Source organism: Manis pentadactyla, chromosome 11 (assembly GCF_030020395.1).
Source record: "Manis pentadactyla isolate mManPen7 chromosome 11, mManPen7.hap1, whole genome shotgun sequence".
NCBI lineage: Eukaryota > Metazoa > Chordata > Mammalia > Pholidota > Manidae > Manis > Manis pentadactyla.
The window spans coordinates 11,871,416-11,890,787 of record NC_080029.1 but is presented as its reverse complement, the minus strand read 5'-3'; the positions used below and the strand labels follow the sequence as shown (position 1 = coordinate 11,890,787).

General features: G+C 46.3%; 1 protein-coding gene across 4 annotated transcripts in view; it reads left to right on the top strand.

The window, feature by feature from the left end:
- SLC24A4 (solute carrier family 24 member 4) overlaps positions 1 to 19,372 on the top strand; it is a 162,565-nt gene that overhangs the window by 3,290 nt on the left and 139,903 nt on the right. The window lies entirely within an intron of this gene.

Here is a 19,372-nt window from a genome sequence, read left to right as displayed (position 1 = left end):
TGGAGCAGCCGGTCCTGTGGGCAGGAAGACCTGGCCTTGCCTCTCAGAGAGAGAGGCAAACAGGGAAATTGGTACCATTGTTAGCAATAATTAACACTGACACTAGGCTTTGTGTTGGCTGTTTCTAGAATAGGGTGCAGCACATAGAAAGGACTCAGTAAATACTGGTGGATGATGGAATGGCAGTACATTCTGAATATTAAAAACACTTTAATCCTTAGTGTTTTTGCAGAGATGGTGAACATGAGGCTCAGACATTTAGTGATTCCCCAAGATCTCTTGGCTGGCAGGAGCATCCTGGGTTCCTGGCTCCAGATCCCATGCCCTCCTCACGCCATTACACCTGCCCCAGCTCTCCTCACAGCCCAGGTGGGGCTGAGCTTCCCTTCCAGCTACCTTGTCCTGGGCCATGGGAACATCCATCCCCCTTTCCATTTCACAGCATGTAGCATATACCCGCTGTTTTGTGTCCAGCCCTGTGGTGGGGAGTGTAAGCAAGTGTAATAGGCGACTCTTGTCACCAAGTAGCTCACGGTCCAGTAGAGAGGGTAGGATCCCGACACGGAAAGCTCTGATGAAAGAGGACAACAGAGAGCTCCAGCCAGCAGCCCCGTGGGAGCCACTTCAGTGCAGCTGAAGCCCCCCACCACCTATCATGTTACCCTGTATTGTTTTTATGACCTGTATCACCATCTAAAAACTACTTATTTGTTGCCTGTCCCCCCTTGAGAGCTACTTTGCCTGCTATGCCCAGAAAAGTGATTCTTAACCCTGGCCATGCATTGGAATCACTGAGGAGCTTTTGAAATGCCCAGGCCACACCCAGAGTGTCTGATTTTGTCGGACTGGGGTGGGGCCCAGAGGTGGGTACATTTTAGGAGCTTGGCACTTGATTCCACGAGGAAGCCAAAGCCGATGCTCACTGGGCTGGAGTGCTGCTATTCAGTGTGGTGGGCAACACTGGGGAGTTTGCTAGGCCTGCAGAGGCTGAGCCGACCTCAAACTCACTACTGAACCAGAATCTGCATCCTGATGAGATTGCCCAGGGGCCTGCACGCACACCAAAGGCCAGGTAGCACTGTCACTTCATAGGTGTTCAGTAAGTATCTGACAGTTGGATAAAGGCTAAGAGTTGGTTTTACACAGCAATTTCCCTGAAATCAGTTTGGTTTCTTTTTTCTTTTTCTTATTTTTAATCCTAAAACTATTTCATCCATTTCCCAACCCTCTCCACCAGTCTGTGGCAACCACCAGCCTGTTCTGTGTCTATTTGTTTTGTTTCTTAGATTCCACATTTAAGTGAAATCATATCATATTTGTCTCTCTGACTTATTTCACTTAGCGTAATGCCCTCTAGGGCATCCATGTTGTCGCAAATGGCAGGATTTCATTCTTTTTTATGGTTGAGTGATATTCCATTGTGTATATATAGCAACTTTTTTACTATCAATGGATAAGTTGCTTCCATATTTTGGCTATTGTAAATAATGCTGTAATAAACATAGGAGTGCATGTATCTTTGAATTAGTAATTTTTCAGGTAAATTCTCAGAAATGGAATTGTTGGGTCATGCAGTATTTCTGTTTTTAGTCTTTTGAGAGACCTCCATACAGCTTTCCAGAATGTACCAATTTACATTCCCACCAGCAGTGTAGGAGGGTTCCCTTTTTTTTTTTTAACATCCTCAACAACACTTGTTATTTTTTGTCTCGTTGATGTTAGTCACTCTGACGGCTGTGAGGTGATATCTCATTGTGGTTTTGATTTGCATTTCCCTGATGATTGATGTTGAACATCTTTTTGTGTGTCTGGCCATCTGAATGTTTTTGAGAAAATGTCTATTGGTTTCTTTTTTAAATGTAAGGAAGCTAAAAAAAACATTTTTGATCACTGAGGTTTATGGAAAAGTTATTAATTTATCTTTCCCCAGAGATCTGGGCCTCTAGGCCTTAGATTTTCAGTTCCTGGTCTGTGAGGAGCAAGCATGGAAAAAACAATTGGGTCCTTCTGCAAGATGCATCGGATAGGAATGAGAGGCAGTAGCTTTGAGTCCCCTGGGAACTGTCTTAGCTCAGGCCACCATAACAAAATAGCTTCATCAGGGGGCTTAAACAACAGACATTCATTTCTCACAGTTCTGGAGGCTGGCAGTCCAAGGTAAAGGTGTTGGCTAGCTCCACTACTGGTGAGGACCCACTTCCTGGCTCTCAGATGGCCACCTTCCCACTGCGTGCTCACGTGGTAGAGAGAGAATGAGAGAAGGTGACCTCTGGTGTCCTTTTTTATAAGGGCACTGATCCTGTAATGAGGGCCCCACCCTCAGGACCTCATCTAAACTTAATTATTTTCAAAGGTCCCACCTCTAAATACCATCATATTAGGGAGTTAGGACTTCAACATAGGAATTTTGGGGCAAGGAACCTTCAGTTGATATCAGGAGCCAGTTTTCCTGGATCTTATGTGGTGGCACCAGTGATTTGCAACCCTGGCCCACAGGTGAGAAACAGCTAGGAGCCTCACCTGGGCCTAGCTCCAAGCTATGAAATCAGAACCAGTGGCGGGCATGTTCTGATTTTTGATGGCTGACTTTTGGAGCTTCCGGGAACCATGTCCCTGCCCCACCCCGGCTTCTAAGATGGGTCTCTTCTTGGCATTGCCATGTCCTGTTGGCCTTCCTTGATCACTCAACCTAGAGTAGCCTTCTAAAAATCTCTCTTTCTTGTTAGCTCTTTGCAGGTACTAATTCTATCTACTGCTGTATTGTTTGTCTCCCCAACTAGAACATAAAATGTGAGGCTTGTTTTTTTTTTTAAACTGCTGTATGTGCTTCAGTTTTTCCTTCTGCAAAGTGGGTTGGGTGGGAAGGGACTGATAACTGTATATACCTCCTATGGTTGTTAGCAATAAGGGAGTTAATACCCATCAAGCACTTATACACATGTGTTCAGACATTAGCTTCTGTTTTCATATCCGCTTGCCCCAGATATGCCTGTGGTTCAGAGGTACTGGCAAACCCTTGGTCAGTGAATTTTATGAGGACAGTTTAAGTGAACATCTTGCCAACATTGTTTCTTTTCTCTTTTGGAGACAGATTTCTTAATTTTTTTTCCTTTTGAGGATTTGCGATACTGGAGGATGGCTACCTTGCAGAATTTGCCTCTAAATCGAAAAACTGCTTGGCTTTGGTCTCTTAACAGTGAGGTATTATTTCATATTTTGGCTTTCTAGATGGGTGGGCACATGCCAACCCCCATTCTTATCCTGCACATCCCCACACTGGAGATTGGCTCAGTGGTCTGTCCTCTGCTGTGTCATCCCTGGTCATACGGGTTCCCGAGATCCTATGCCCTGGGTTTAAAGAAGAGAGGAACTTGGTTCCCACCATTGGTGCTACAGGGGTCTGTTTCGTCATGTTTGGTTATGCACTTTGGAAATGTTTTTTGAAATGCCTGGTGGCTGTGTGTCTGTGCTCAGGCTGCCATAACAAAATACCGTAGGCTGGGGGCTTAAACTACAGAAATCTGTTTTTCTTATACTTCTGGAGACTGGAAGCCCCAGCCCAGGGTGCCAGCATGATCCGGTTCTGGTGAGGACTCTTACTGGCTTGCACACTGTCCTCATCTTGCTGTGTGGTGGGGGGTTTGGGAGGGAGCATGAGTGACAGCAAGTTCTCTGGGGTCTCTTCTTATAAGACCACTAATCCCATCACACCAGAGCCCCACCTTGGTGACCCTGCTTAGCCCGGATTACTTCCCAAAGGCTCCATATTCAAATACCATTATTTTGGGGCTTTGGACTTTGACATAAGGTTCTGGGGAGGGGCACAGACATTCAGCCTATAACAGTGTCCATAGAAAGAAGCCTGGGCAAAGAGGGCTGACTGAGGGGTGGGGTACTTGAGAGAGAGCTGAAGGTGAGGGTGGTCCCTAGCCTTTGAGGAGAGCAGAGGAGATGGAGGGAGGGTCTTTTGTAGTTAGACTGGCTGTAATCCACACCTACTTTTTATTCTGTGCAAGGGCGAATGTAAGGCAGTGGGGGAAGAGGGGACTGGTGGGGGCGGAATCCTTTCCATGGAATTTGGCCTTGATGCTGAGTTAGGAAGAAATGAGGTCTGGGAGTGGGTTCCCACTGCATTGGGTCTCTGTAGGCGCCCCTGTGAGCAGTACAGAGGTGCAGAAAGTGTGAAAGAGGAGGAGGAGGGGGCCTAGAGCTGCAGAAATACATCAGGACCTGTGGGCACAGAGGTGTGGTGGTACAGGGGGCAAGATGAGGCGTCGGATTCTGAACAACTGTCTCTTCCAATGCCGCTTCAGCAGGCTTGGGAGACAAACAGCGCAGCTGCAGTTTGGAAGTTGTTATGTAAAAGCAAATCCTGAGTTGGAAAAGCAAGAAGTGAACTTCTAACTGTGGGCAGGGAGATCACGGTTCAGGTACCATCCCAGGCGGCAGGGGCGGGAGTTCTAGCCCAGGGAGGGGATTTGCTGGGCAGGGAAACCTCCAGAGAGGCAGATGGCTTCTTAGAGAAAGGGCCACCAACAACCTTGGGATGATGGTAGGCTGACAGAGCCACCGACCTGATCGCAAGTATAGGTCGAGGAAAGCTGCACCCCGTCAGTGGGATCACTCTTTGTTGTTTTTTGGGGTGGGGATGTTGTATACAGTGGGTCAAGTGGTATAGGTACCAAAAATCTGGGTTCTAGTATTGGCTCTGCCAAGATCCTGCCTGGCATTTTGGGGGTTTCTCAACAGAAAGTTGCACTGGATAAGTAAAAGGATATCCAGCATCCAGGAAAGCCTCCTGTCCCAGAGAACACCACCTCTTTTCTTCTTGGGGTAGCAGTTTGGCGAGGTGAAGGCAGTGAGTCTGAGTCCCAAATCACCCTTGCTGGCTGTGTGACCTTGGGCAAGGTCCATAACCTCTAAGCTTCAGGTTTTCTCTTTTGGAAAATGAGGGTAGCAGCAGTTCCCACCTGTCTTGCGGGGCTGCCTGCAAGAAAAAGCACATGAGATATGGGGAGTATTTAAGGTGTACCAACCGCATGGCAGCCGCTGTTAACCATGGCTCGCACCAGCATCCTACACACAAGGCGCTGTTCTAAATGCTTCCTGTGCATTAAGTTACTTGCTCTTCTTGACCCTTTAGGTAGGTGCTATTAATATCCTCATTTTTCAGATGAATAGGAGACCCAGAGACATTAAGTAATTTGTCCAAGGTCACCCAGCCAGCAAATAGCAGAGCCAGACGTGTGTGTGTGTGCATGTGTGTGTGTAATTAATATACTTTATTTTTTAGAGAAGTTTTAGGTTTACAGGAAAGAGTTCCCATTTTATTCTCCACCTCTCCCCTCAGCTTCTGTTATTAACATGTTGCATTGGTATGGGACGTTGGTTACAACTATGACAATATCGATACATTCTTATTAAAGTCCATAGTTCAGGATTCATTCTTAGTGTTGTGCATTGAGAGTTTTGACAGACATTTAATGACATGTATCCATCCTTACAAAATCATAGGAAATAGTTTCACTGTCCTAAACATCCCCTGTGGAGCCTCTTAATTTGAATGGTCTGAATTGTGAGCCCTGCTTCTTGGTATGTTTCTAATACTGACTTTTGCAACCCCCCCAAATTTTTTTTTCAGTTTTATTGAGAAATAATCACTGTAAGTCTAAGGCATACAGCATGATGGTTTGATTTACATACATTGTGAAATGAGTACTACAGCGGGTTCAGATAACTATATCTTCTCATATAGATACAATAAAAGGAAAAATAAAGGAAAAATTCTCTTTGTGATGATAATTCATAGGATTTATCCTTAATAATTTTCCTATGTCATACAGTAGTGTTAACTATAATCATGTTGTGCATTACATCCCTAGGACCCATTGATTTTATAACTGGAAGTTTGTACCTCTTGACCACCTTCCTTCCTCCAATTTCCCCTCCTCCCACCCTCAGCTTCTGGTTAACCACGACTTTGATTTCTTTTCCTGGGAGTCTTTTTTAAGATTTCACACATAAGTGAGATCATACAGTATTTTTCTCTAACTAATTTACTTAGCATAATGACTTCAAGACCCATCCATGTTGTTGCAAATGGTTAAGATTTCCTTGTTGCTTTTTAGTGACTGAATAGTATTCCATTGTATATATGTTCCACAACATCTTTATCCATTCACCCACTGATGGACATGTTGTTTCCATGTCTTGGCTACTGTAAATAGTGCTGCTATGAACATGGGAGTGCAGATGTCTTTTTGAGTTGGCATTTTCACTTCCTTTGGTTATATTCCCAGAAGTGGAATTGCTGGATCATATGGTAGTTCTATTTTTAATTTTTTTGAGGATCCTCTGTATTGTTTTCCATAGTGGCAGTACCAGTTTACATTCCCACCAACAGTGCACCAGGGTTCCCTTTTCCCCCCATCCTCTCCATAATTTGTTACCTTGATGGTAGCCATTCTAACAGGCATGTGGTGAAATCTCACTGTGGCTTTAATTTGCATATCCCTGATGGTTAGTGATATTGAGCATCTTTTCATGTATCTGTTGACCTTTCTTTAAAGAAATGTCTGTTCAGGTCCTTTGTCCATCTTTTAAATGGATTATTTCTTTTTTTTTTTTTGCTTTTAGGTTATATGAGTTTTTTTATATATTTTAGATATTAACCCTTTATCAGATACATGATTTTGCAGGTATTTTTTTCCATTCCTTAAGTTGTCATTTCACTTCCTTGAAAGTTTCTTTCTCTGTGCAAAAGCTTTTAAGTTTGATGGAGTCCCACTTGATTTTTATTTTGTTGCTTGTGTTTTAGATGTCATATCCCAAAAAAATCAGTACCAATGCTCATGTCAAGGAACTTTATTCCTATGTTTTCTTCTAGGAGTTTCATGGTTTTAGGTTTGACATTTAAGTCTTTAATCCATTTTAAGTTTATTTCTGTGAGTTGTATTAGATTTGTGAGTCCAATTTTATTCTTTTGTGTGTATATATCCAATTATCCCAGCCATTTATTGAAAAGACTGACTTTTCTCCATTGAGTAGTCTTGGCTCTCTTGTTGACTGTGTGTGTGGGTGGGTGGGGGGATATTTCTGGGCTTTTTTCTGTTGCATTGGGCTGTTGGTCTTAATGCCAGTGCCATACTGTTTTAATGACTATAGCTTTATAGTATAGCTTAAAAGCAGGAATGGTGATGCCACCTCCTTTATTCTTCTTTCTCAGGATTTGTTTGGCTATTGAAAGTTGGTTGTTGTTTTTTATGTGTGTTTTATGGGGTGTTTTGCTTTTCTTTATCCAAAATATTGGGGCCATCTGCTAGCAATCTCAGTGCTTTACTGGGCCATCTGCTACTCCCTGACTTCCAGATTCTCCACTCTTGATGCCATGCAGGCCTCTCGCAATTCAGAGAGCGCCCACTCGGCTTCCTCTTGAACTCTGACAACCTAAAAATGGAAATTGTTAAACATTGCCAAGTGTTGCCTTGGGTAGAAGAGTCATTCAACTCAACAGAAAAGTTGAATGCTTGAAAAGATTTTTTATTTTTATTAAACATTGTCCATTTTTGAAGAGGCTATTAGAAAAATAAATGTGCTAGAATAATTAACAAACCTTTCTCCTGAAAGGGCAGTGGATGTGTCCCTTGGGAAAGGAACAGAAAGTCACTAGCTGAGAGGCAGAGCCATCTGCCTGGTGGATCGTCCCCTTGCAGATGGGGAAGCACATTCACTCCACTTCTGGACCTACAGCTCCCTTTGCTAAGTCCGTGCAGCATGGGCCTTCAGCTCTGGTCTCAAGTAACTGCCTGTGAAATTAATGCAACATTTCTGAGTGTCCACATACCCTGCACTGAACCCAGCTCTGAAGCTGGAAGGGCCCCAGTCCCTGCTGTCAGAGAGGGCATAGCAGATGGGGGAGAGAGGCAGCAGGGCTCAAATAACAGAGCCTCCTTCGGCAGCGGCCTCCAGCAGGAAGAGTGCAGTGGTTCAGGGCAGGAGTGCCCTCCCTGGAGGAGATGACAGCTGAGCCCGGCCTCAGATGGGAGGGTGGGAGGTGGCAGTGAGGGTCATTGTAAGCAGATGGCACAATGCATTGGAAGGTGCTCCCTAGGAAATCTCATCCTCCTCTCCTGAACCTGGAGCAATGCTTACTAGCAACCGCCATTGTGCTCATTCTCTGTCCGAGGGGAGAGAGGAAACAAACACCTCCTAAGATTACCATGCAGAATAGTAAGTAATTAGGCTTTGGGGATTTAGCAGGAGCCAGAGCTCAACCAGGCCTAGGGCTGAATCCGATTACTTTGATTTATTTATTTTTAAAGTCAGATGGAGGAAGGGCTGGAGAAATGTGCCACTGTGGTTGGCCCAGGATGAAGTTGGCAAACTGGTTTACAGTGGCCCCACTGAGCCCATCAGAGAGGTCCCCCCAATTCACAAGTTGTGTTAGACTCAGTGATAGATAGCTCAGGACAGATTGCAGTTACACTAATGGAGACATTTGCCAGGCTTTCCCCATTAGCCTGTAGGTTCCTGGAGGGCAGGGCTGTGTCCCTGGCATCCTTGGTTATAGGGTGGAGGCCAGAGTCTGGTGTAAATTCAGCTTGCAGCAAATGGTGATTGGGTAGACAGACCCCCTCTCACTACCTGTCAGGGAGCTGCGGCCACAAGATCAGTGCTGTCTCCATGGCTGTCCTTCTAGCCTGCCAATACCTTGAGACATCAGAACACTCAGCCAGGATGAATTAAGGGGTAAGCACTTCAAGGGTTAAGAATATGAACTCCGGAGCCAAACTGTCTGGTTTCTAGTCCTGCCTCTGCCCTTGTTACATGACCTTTAACTATTACTTTACCTTCTAACCTCAGGGAAGGGGCAGGGTTTGTTTGGTTCAGTATCCTAAGCTCTAGAACAGTGCCTGGTGGGTGTGTGCAGGAGTGTACAGCACCTCCCTCATGAGGCTGTGAGCATGAACTGTGTTAACAATGTGTTTATAAGAGTGCCTGGCACAGAGCATATGCCCTACAAATTTTTGTTACTGAAATAATTTCTAAAAGATAACTTGAACTAGAACTTTACAGGATAAACTTTTGGAACTGGCCTTCGATGAAGGATTGAGGGTGAATTTTTTAAAGGCAACACTTAATTTTGGGTTAAAGTTAAAAATGAGCATCTGTTTACTCATTCTTTGAGGGCAAGGTACTGACTTTTTGCATGGTTGATGCTAAGAGACTTTCCAGACCATTCAGGCTGGTCTGTGTGTGTGTGTGTGTGTGTGTGTAAGACCCTTCCTGTTGGTGATGTGGGACCTGATGAATGAGATCTGGAATTTGGGGACCAGACTTTAAATTCTGGCCCTGACAATTTTGCATACGTCACTTTTGCTATTCAAGCCTTAGTTTTCTGCCTGTGAAATGGGCATAATGATGATGCTGTTTATCCTACAGGTTTTTAAGGGTAAGTGCTGTGTAAACATCATTACTATTTGGTTGCATAATTGTAGTAGATGCTTAACCATTTGAAGAACAGTCCTTCCTTGTGAAATGGAGAAAATCAGTTGTTTGGGGTTTTTTCAGAATTGATCCACAAAACCACAAATAGGATTTGGTGAAAGGACCTGGTTCTTGTGTGACAAAAGGCCTGTTGGAAGGGTCTCTGGTTAGAATAGAATAAATGGAATAGATTATTCCCCACATACCAGCTTTTAGGAGCTCACCATTGGTTTATCTCATTTCACACTATAAATGTCTGACTTCTATTATATGTGCCAAGTTCCAGGACCAACCTTTTAGCTGGGCTGATCCCACCCCAGCTGGTCCAGCAATGGACTTGAGGTATGTGTGTTATAATAATCACACATGTGAAAAAATTATGCTTAGGAGGCCTCTTGAGGGCAGCTTCTCTGAGCTTAGGTCGGAAGCCATTCTTGGGTTAGTATTTGGTTGCTGAATGAATGTTGATTGAGCAACTCTACCAGCTGGTCCCCTGGGGAAAGAAAAACTGACCTGGATGTGGACCTTGCCTCCAGGGAGCTTCCATTCCAGTTGAGAACCTCAAAATCTACAAAACTGACCTGTAATCAAGGGGGGTGTGAAGGGCTGCAGAGGAGGGCCAGCTAAGTCCTTAATGTGAGGGTCAAGAAGAAATCACATCAAAGGGGCCACTGAAGATGGGCAAGTGCGACCCTTGAAGGGTAATAATGGAGTAGACACTCTAAGTACGTTTCTCACAGCCCCTCCCGGACCCTTGTTCTGGAGGGTGGATGTTATTATTGTCCTTATAGCCATTTCACAGAAGTTGCGAATAAGGCACAGAGAGGTTGAGTAACTTCCCCAAGTTCTCCCAACTTAGACTCTGCAAAGCAGGGATTTGAGTGAGGGCAGCCCAGCCCCAGAGCTTGTGCTCTTTGAGGGGAGAAGGGTCCCCCAGCTGAGGACAAGTAGGTGCTGGGCAAGCTTGGGGCACCAGGCGTATGGCAGGTATGGTAGGCAAGTCAGCCTGTAATGAGTGAGTGTTGGACCAAGAACCTAAACACTCAAAGACCTTTGTACTTTACTCTGTCAGCAGTGGGGGCTGGGGTGGTTTCTGAGTAGCCATGTTTTAGGGAGATGACCCTGCTGGCAAAGTGGGGGATGACTTCAGTTGAGATAATATGGGAAGGTTCTTAGCATTATGCTTCATAAGCTTCTTAGGGCAGAAAAATAAAGTGCAGACAGAACAATTAGAAGCTATTGCACAGTTAGGCAAAAGTGAGAGCTGTGTGCTGGATGCTGACGAATAGATCGAGAGTGGCACAGTCAGCCAACCTCGGCAGGTGTTGGACATGAGAAGTGGGAGCTGTCAGCTCTGATCAGTTGCAGATAAATGCCCCTGACACCACCACTATCCAGGAAGGGGTGTGGCAGGCACCGCTGCCTTCTTTGGATTTGGACCCCTCTATGGAGACCCTTGTCCAAGGAGAACCTTGAACCAATTACAGAGTCTGGTTTCTAGTCTATGTTTCATAATCCTAAGTATGCTTCTGAGAGACACTTACTGGGCATCTGTCGGTGGGGCATGAATTGATCACTGGGACTCGGGAGAGAAATCTGTGCCCTCAGCCCACAGGTTAGAAGAAGGTAGGCTTGTAGTCACTGGGTGTGGCCTGAATGGTGCCATCCAGGCTTGCTGGCATTAGAGTGTATCGTAAAACACACACTATTGGAAATGCTCTTTGACACAAGTGGGCATTTGCTAGACAGATGGGGTGTGTGTGTCATTCCTGGCAGTTAATATGATGATGCAGAAAAAGGGTGTAGCCAAGATATGGAAGCAACCTAAGTGTCCATCAGTAGATGAACGGATAAAGAAGATGTGGTACATATCCACAATGGAATATTATTCAGCCATAAGGAAGAAAGAAATCCTACCATTTGCAACCACATGGATGGAGCTGGAGGACATTATGCTCAGTGAAATAAGCCAGGTGGAGAAAGACAAATGCCAAATAATTTCCCTCATTTGTGGAGTATAACAATGAAGCAAAACTGAAGAAAGAAAATAGCAGCAGACTCAGAGACTCCAAGAGGGGACTAGTGGTTACCAAAGGGGAGGGATGTGGGAGGGTGGGTGGGGAGGGAGGGAGAAGGGGATTGAGGGTTATGTTTAGTACACATGGTGTGGGGGATCACGGGGAGAACAGTGTGGCACAGAGAAGGCAAATAGTGAATCTGTGGCATCTTACTACCCTGATGGACAGTGACTGCATTGGGGCATGGGTGGTGACTTGATAATATGGGTGAATGTAGTAACCACATTGTTTTTTCATGTGAAACCTTCATAAGAGTGTATATCAACAACACCTTAATAAAAAATTTTAAAAAAAAAAGAGGGTGGTAAGAGAGAACCTAGCTGGATCAGGGACAAGATGGCATTTTCAGTTGGCCTTAGATTCGGGTCCTCGAGTGGGATGGTGAGTCCAAGCCCCAGGGGCACCACTGTGAAGTCTGGGCCTCCATCTGGCTTGTGCGAGGTTTTAGGAGGAGAGAAGATTACTCTCACCTCCCCAGTAACTGTTTCTCACCTACCACAAGGACTCTGAACACCTGCTGGGCAGGGGGCCAAACAGTGGCAAAGATGCAGGTCTTGCCCTCGGGGAGCGCAGCCCAGAGGGGGCAGGCATCACTGCAATCCTCATGCCCCTTCGGCACGTGGCCACTCATGTTGGGACATTCTCCGTTTATTACACTTTTTATATCAGCATGGCTTAGTCTCAGCAGGATTTCATAGAGCCTTTGTTAGAAGCAATATGTAGGCATTTTAACACCACCAGAGGGAAGCCTGTAAAATGTAGAGCATTGTACGTACACACCAAAAGGGAGATTCTGTGGCCCTTTGTTTGGGGGACAACTGACCCTCAGCCTCATCCTGGTTTCCTTTCCTGCTTCTCTTCACCCCCTCTGCTGAGTACACAAGGGGGTGGCTGAGTGTTCATCTTGAGAGGATTCACGTCCCCATGTGGGCAGCTGGCCCGAGTGGCGAGCACAACCTCTCTTTGTATCCTCATGGCCTTTGTGTGCCGGTGGCCTTTGGGCCTTACCTTATTTGGAGGTGAACACCTGGGACGGGGGACCACTGACATGCTACGTGAAATGCCTGCTGTGCCGAACGAGCCTCCTCATGGCACCTCTGACCTTGCCTGACGGCAGGATGTGGCTGAAGTAGGGCGGGCACTTGGGTAATGCAGGGCATGATTCACAAGACGGGGTGAGAGCCGGAGATGGGAGTCCCCGTACCGAAAGGCTGGCCCGTGGCCTGGAGAAACCCAGTACCAGGAAGAGGCAGGAACTCCCCAGAGACGGGCAGGAGTGTCGATAAAAACGATTAATGGAACAGATAGAATGATTCATAAGCAAATATTAGAGAAGCTGAAATGCTCTGGCTTATTAGCTGAGTCTCTGTGAAAGAGGCCGTGTGTGAAGGAGCACTTCGGATGGTTTTACAGTGAGTCACCTGGTTGCAAGATGCCGTACATAGGGAGCCCTCAGACCAGGGAAGGGAGAACCAGGGGGCTGCTCCCCTCCCCTAAGTGCCTCTAAAGGAAACCTTGGCTTCTCAAGCCTCCCCAGGAAAATAGAGGGGAATCCCATCACCTGGGTATATAAATTTAGATTGGGCGGCACACTGCAGAGTCTGAGATCCTGCACTGGCAGCAGAATGGACTGACTGTGCTATTGTGTCTTTTCTCTAATTTCTGGGTAACTCTGTGGGCCTGGGTGGGGCAAACCCTTGAAAGAATTGCTTTAAAATCCCTTTGCTCATTTACACCATGATTTTTTTCCTTAGCTGGCAAAAATCCCAATGTAGAGTGGCGTGACATGGAGCTAAATGACTTTCGGGCTTTGGGTGGCCCGTATGCATTAGGAGGAATAAAGGAAAAAGGAGGGGTTGGTGTCTCATTTTCAGCCCACGTGCACCGGCAGAGTGTTGCTGCTGTTCCACCCCCGCCCACCTCCAAGCTCACTGAATACTTAATACTGAGAATCGCACAGTACAGTCAGAAGGGACCTGAGAGATCGTGCAAGAAGGCAGCATGTGCGTAGCTCAGAGCCGTGCTTCTCCATCTTTAATGTGCCCATGATCACCTGGGACCTTGCTAAAATGCAGATGCAGGTGGAGATCTGGGGGCACCTGAGGCTCTGCATTTCCAACAAGCTCCCTGGTGGTATCAGTGCTGCTTCTCTGGAGACCACGCTTTGAGAAGTGAGAGTATAGTGTCTGCTTGACCTGGGTTTGGTCTCAGTCCTGCCAGTGAGCTGTGTGGCCATAGGCAAGTTATTTGGCCTCTCTGAGTCTGTTTTCCCCATCATGAGATGGGATCACAGTGCTTACATTGCAGGAATCTTGGCAGCGTCAAACTGAGATCATGCCTGTCAGCTGCTTTGCTTTGCACTCTGCCTGCTGCAGAGCCAGAGGTCAGTGATGGGAAGCGTGCACTTAGACCTGGATCCGGCAACCCCAGGCAGCATGGCAAGAACACATAGTCGGTCCCACTCCCCACAAGATCTCACTCCTCATCTCCTGCTCAAAAAAGTTCCCATGATCAAATAAGTTTGGGGAAGCCTGCAAAGGTCTGCCATGAGCAGAGGCAGAATGGATGCAATAGCATGTTCAAGGTTCTGAAATATTCTGCAGCAAAGAAAGCTTTATGCTTAAGTAAAACTTTATTATGGTAAAATGCACATAACATAAAATTTACAATTTTAACCACTTAAAAGTTAAATGCCACTGTAGTTCAGTGGCAGTAAATACATTCGTATTTTTGTGTAACCATCACCAACATCCATCTCCAGAACTTTTTCATTTTCTCAACCTGACACTCCTGAGTCCCTCATTAAACTCCCCTTTTCCCCACCAGTCCCTGGTGACCACCCTCCTGCTCTGCTCCTACAGCCTGGACTACTCCAGGTACCTCACAATGAATGGGATCATACAGTCTTTGTCTTTTTTTGTGACTGGCTTATTCCGCTCAGCATAATATCCTCAAGGTTCATCTGTGTTGCAGCCTGTGTCAGAATTCCCGTCCTTTTTAGGGATGAATGATATTTCATTGTATGTATGTACCACATGTGTTTATCCATCCATCCACCAATGGACACTTGGCTGTCTCCACCTTTTAACTATGGTGGATAATGTTGCTATGAACATGCGTGTGCAAGTATCTGAGCTTTAAACTTCTTTAAACTTAGTCTTTCCCAAATATTTGGTAGGGGGAGGGTAGATGGAAAACTGCCAAACAGTCCAACCCCAACCCCAGCCCTGTATGTTTCAGTACAGGTGGGACTCTCAGGTCTGAAGCTGAGGTTTCCTATCCTGGCTGTGTTTTAGACTTACCCAGGGAGCTTTAAAAAAAAAAAAGAAGAAAAAAAAAAAGCCATGCCTGGGTCCCATCCTGGACCAATTAAATCAGAATCTCTAAGGTTGGGACTTGGGTGGAAGGATTCCTAAAGCTCTCAGGTGACGTTAATGAGCAGCAGGAGTTGGGAGACTTGCAGAGGTTCACACCCCAGCCAAGAAGTGAGGCCCCTGAGGCCCAGCATAACGCATGCCGCAGCCCCTCATAAGTCTTCCTAACACGGGTCAGGCTCCCACCCTGGAGTCCCTGCCACAGGCTTGCAGAGCACAGGGTGCTGAGAATGGTGAGCCCAAGAGCAAGGGGATGACCTTGTGGTTAGCAGCCCCTCGGGCTCCCATAAATCCAGCCCATATGGACAGTGTCTATTGTCTGCCTCTGCTGGGATGGCCCATGAATGACTTGTGTTGAACCCACCAGGAGGCAGGCCCATGCCCACACGAAACCATCAAGGGTTCTCTTCAGTGCCCAAGCACAGACTTGCCTTTCCGTGGCGTGCAGAGCTCAACGCAGATGAGATGGCACATCTCTGACTTTGCAGACAGTTTTTATTTACAGAGGGCAGGAAGAGCACCATGTTCAAGTAGTTCTCATGCAGGAAGATCACCTCATTACTTTGAGATTGAGAGATGGGGTTTCTGGCCTTCCTGCTATGGGCCAGATGGCCTAGGCTTGTGAACGCCACCCCTCCCTGAGAAGGGATTTGCCTTGGCAGGACCTGACCTCGGGAATCCAAGCCAAAAGTCCATTTTATTCCAGTTAAGTCTTCGGGCTTGCTCTTCTCTTTCCAGGAGTGTATGATCCTCAGGCCATGGTTTGCTGGACATGTTTTGTGACGACTCACCTGTTTAGTCACCTCTTCTCATCTGTACCTTAGGAGTTGTCTTTTGGATACTATCTGTATCTTAAACTGCAGTACCCTGTCGCCTCTTTCCAGGAGTAGTTGGCAAAAAAAGAAGCAATTTGCAGACTTACCAGAAATTCACTGTCACCCTCCATTTCACTGAGTAATCGTTATTTCGAGTTTAGCTAATCCTTGAGGCCAGATTGTTCCAGCCAGCGACTCCCTGCCTCTCAGACTGATGCGGTTCTCCACTCGCACTTCTGCCTGTGGGGTTGCAGTTTGCTCAGGCTGTGTGCTCACTCATTTATCCAAGAAATTCAAGAGCCTATGATGTGGGAAGTATTTTGGCGAGTGTAGACTAACACCCTAACGTACACTGCAGGAAGGAGAGAAAACGTGAATCCAAATATTAGTGGGTCATGATGAGGAAATAACTCTGCTTCTGAAAAAAAAACACTAAAGAAAACCTCTAAAGCCAAATGGAAATGCAGTTTACTCCATAAACTCGTTCACTCGCTGATTAACATCACTGTGTGCAGAATACCATGGCAGGAAGACCAACTCCACTTCCAAGGATCCTAAATTATTATCCAACAGGGAAGGTGAACTGCCAAGTGCCCATAACCAGTACTCTCTGGGGACAGAGGGACCTTCAGATCTACATGCTTTCTGAGGCAGATAAAGCCACGTTGAGGCTCAGAGGAGCAAGAGATTTTTCCTTGAAGACCTTCATGGAGGAACTGGCCTTGAAAGTATTGACAACCTTTGACCCTATGGATGAAACCATGTGGAGTAGGACTTCCTGTGATGCTCATGTTATTTGCCTTTACTCACCTCCAGGCTTTCCTGTGCAGGTGGGGACGTGACTTGCATTATAGGGCATTCAATCCATTGGCATTGGATGTGGACACGGACACATGACTAGCCTTGGCCAAGGGCATATGGGCAGACACAACTTACACTATGTCCGATCAGAAGCATTAAAAGCCATTGTGTGTCTTTTCCAGCTCATATTTTTTTCCCTTTCCCATGAGGATGACATGTCCTGGAGGAGGCTTATCCTTATGCCTGGATTCTAGAATGGGAAGACAGGAGAAGCCAACCCATAATTGCCAACATGTGATGTGAACAAGAAATAAATGCATGCTGTATCCTGCTGATATTCTGGGGGCTGTTTGTTCTGCACCATAACAGTTAGCTAGTAAAAACTGACCGATGGAGTCTCCATACTAGAATAGTGTGGTTTGTGCTGCAGGGGGAGCTGGGGAAGGCTTGAGTCAAGGACTGACAGGAGGAATGTGCTTTGAAGATGACTCCCAACTCAGTAGAGGATGGAATGGGTTCTGGGGAGATTCTTGACCCTGTTTAGGGGTCCACACACAAGAGAGCAGGGCACTGACTGTGGAGAGTAGAGGGGGTCTAATTTCAGAGCCTGGGTCACAGTCAGATCAACGCAGCTGCCTGGAGGTGAGGGAAGGAGAGAGGCCCATGGGCCCGGTTCTTGCCAGGGAGGAAGCTTTGTCTCGTTGGGCCTTCCACATGCTGGGGGAAGCGGGCTAGCCTGACGTGACATCTGGCTGGCTCACCAAGTGTCCAAGCACTGCCTGTTTCCAAGATGTTGCGTTTCACTGTGTCAGAATGAGATGTCTGGATAGACATGCAGGTACTGGGAGGACTTCAAGTTGTCTCCTGGCTTTGAAACTTCCTAAAACCCTGCTGCTGCACAAACTGGTGTGCAAACTGGGTCCTGACAGAGGAGACAGAATGCCCGGGGGATGGGGGTCCAGGAGGGGGCACTGTACCCCACAGCATAATGCAGGGTGGCCCCATAAGTGACCCAGGGATTTGGCCTGCGCCACTCCTTGATCAGTGTAGCAGATCATTCATTCTGCCAAGTGGTTAAGAATGCAAACTCTAGAGTGACTGCCTGGGTTTGAATCCTGGCTCTGCCACTTCCAGCGACCTTGGGCAAGTTCCTTATGAACCCTTTGGTACCTCAGTTTCCCCATCTGTAGAATTTATGATGAGAGTCTGAGGCAGCTGTAGGGAGTGTTCAATGCGTTAACATAAGTATAGCACTAACCGCAGGACTTGATACTTTGCAGGGCGGTGGCGGTGGGGTGGCGAGTCATGACTGAGCACCTGCTGGTGCCATGCACTGCAGATACTGTGAACAATCTCTGCCCACACAGAATTAGTTTTAGTGGAGGAGGCAGAAAATAAGTTTGCAAATAAGTAGATGGATAATGTCAGGTGACAACATGAAGAAAAATAAATTCGGATAAGGAGACAGTGACCAGGATGGGTTTGGGAATCTAAAATAGGGTGTTTGGGAAGGCCTAGCAGTGGGTGAGACCTGAATGCAGTGAAGGAGGGGCTGTGGGGCTCTCTGCTAGAGGAGACAGGGTACAGATTTCCCCTGCTCTGCCAAAGTGGAGCGTTCCTATGAGACCTTTCCTAAGCTGAAATGGTGTAAAGTGAAGAGGCAACTATCACTTCATAAAAGTGAAAATCCTCTTCAGGCTTCTTTCGGTTCATGAGAACAGGTACTAATGTAGGTTTTAGGGAAAAGCAAACTCTCAGATAAGGGAAACCTATACCTTCTGGCCAAGGGAATGAGAGGTGCAGAGGGCTTGAGGATGCTGTTTCTGGAACAGCAAGGAGGCTAGTGTGGCTGGAACAGAGGGAATTCATTGAAATATTTCCACTTCTTTTTAAGGAAATTGAAACTTTGTATTACTAGTTCAGATTTTGTAGCACGTAGGTTAGAACGGAGTACAGAAATATGAATGTTCGCAAACAGTGTGTTTGCTTTTTCCATCTGTCAAATGGGAATGATCTTCCCTATCAGGATGATTGAGGGGAATACACAAGGTCCTGGGCCAATATCTAAAACCCTACTCAGGTGGTGCTGAGTAAACAATCAGAAGCCCTGGGAGTCAGAGATCTGTGGGCAAGGATGGAAGTGTGTCTCCAATAGTGTCGGGCTGAAATCTGAGGTCATAAGGGAGGGGTGGCTCATTATCATAACCATCTACTTAAAGCAATTAAAAAGGCCTTACATCCAAGCTGTTACTTATATTGTAGTAATAGCTGCTTGCAGTGGTAATTTTACTGGAGAAGGGAGAAAATGATCATGACATCTGTGAATTGGTATTGAACTAAGGCTGTAGTTCTCAACTTTGGCTGCTCATTAGCGTCACCTGGGGAAATTAAAAAAAAAATCCTGATGCCGAGGCCATACCCAGACGAATTACGTCAGAATCTTTGGGCGTAGACCCAGTCAGCAGCGGCTTTGAAAGCTCTCCTAGTGATTCGAATGTGCAGCCACAGTTAAATATCACTGAGCTGGGTTAGGTGGGGATGTGGCCTCTCTTGCTCTGGAAGATTCTGCAGAGAGACTTGAGAGTGTGTGCGCCAGATCCATGATCATTGTCCCTGTAATTGGGACTGGGATGGGGGATCGGAGCGGTGCTGGGATAGCTTCCACTAAGCCATTTCCTTTGTAGTCCCCACTGCCAGTATGATTTATGTACTTGGACATAACTTTATTTTTAACCTTCTAAAATTAAGTCTCATAAAAAATGAGAATGCTTTACAATTGACTCTATTATATGTTACTAAAGAGTATACAGGCTCTTCA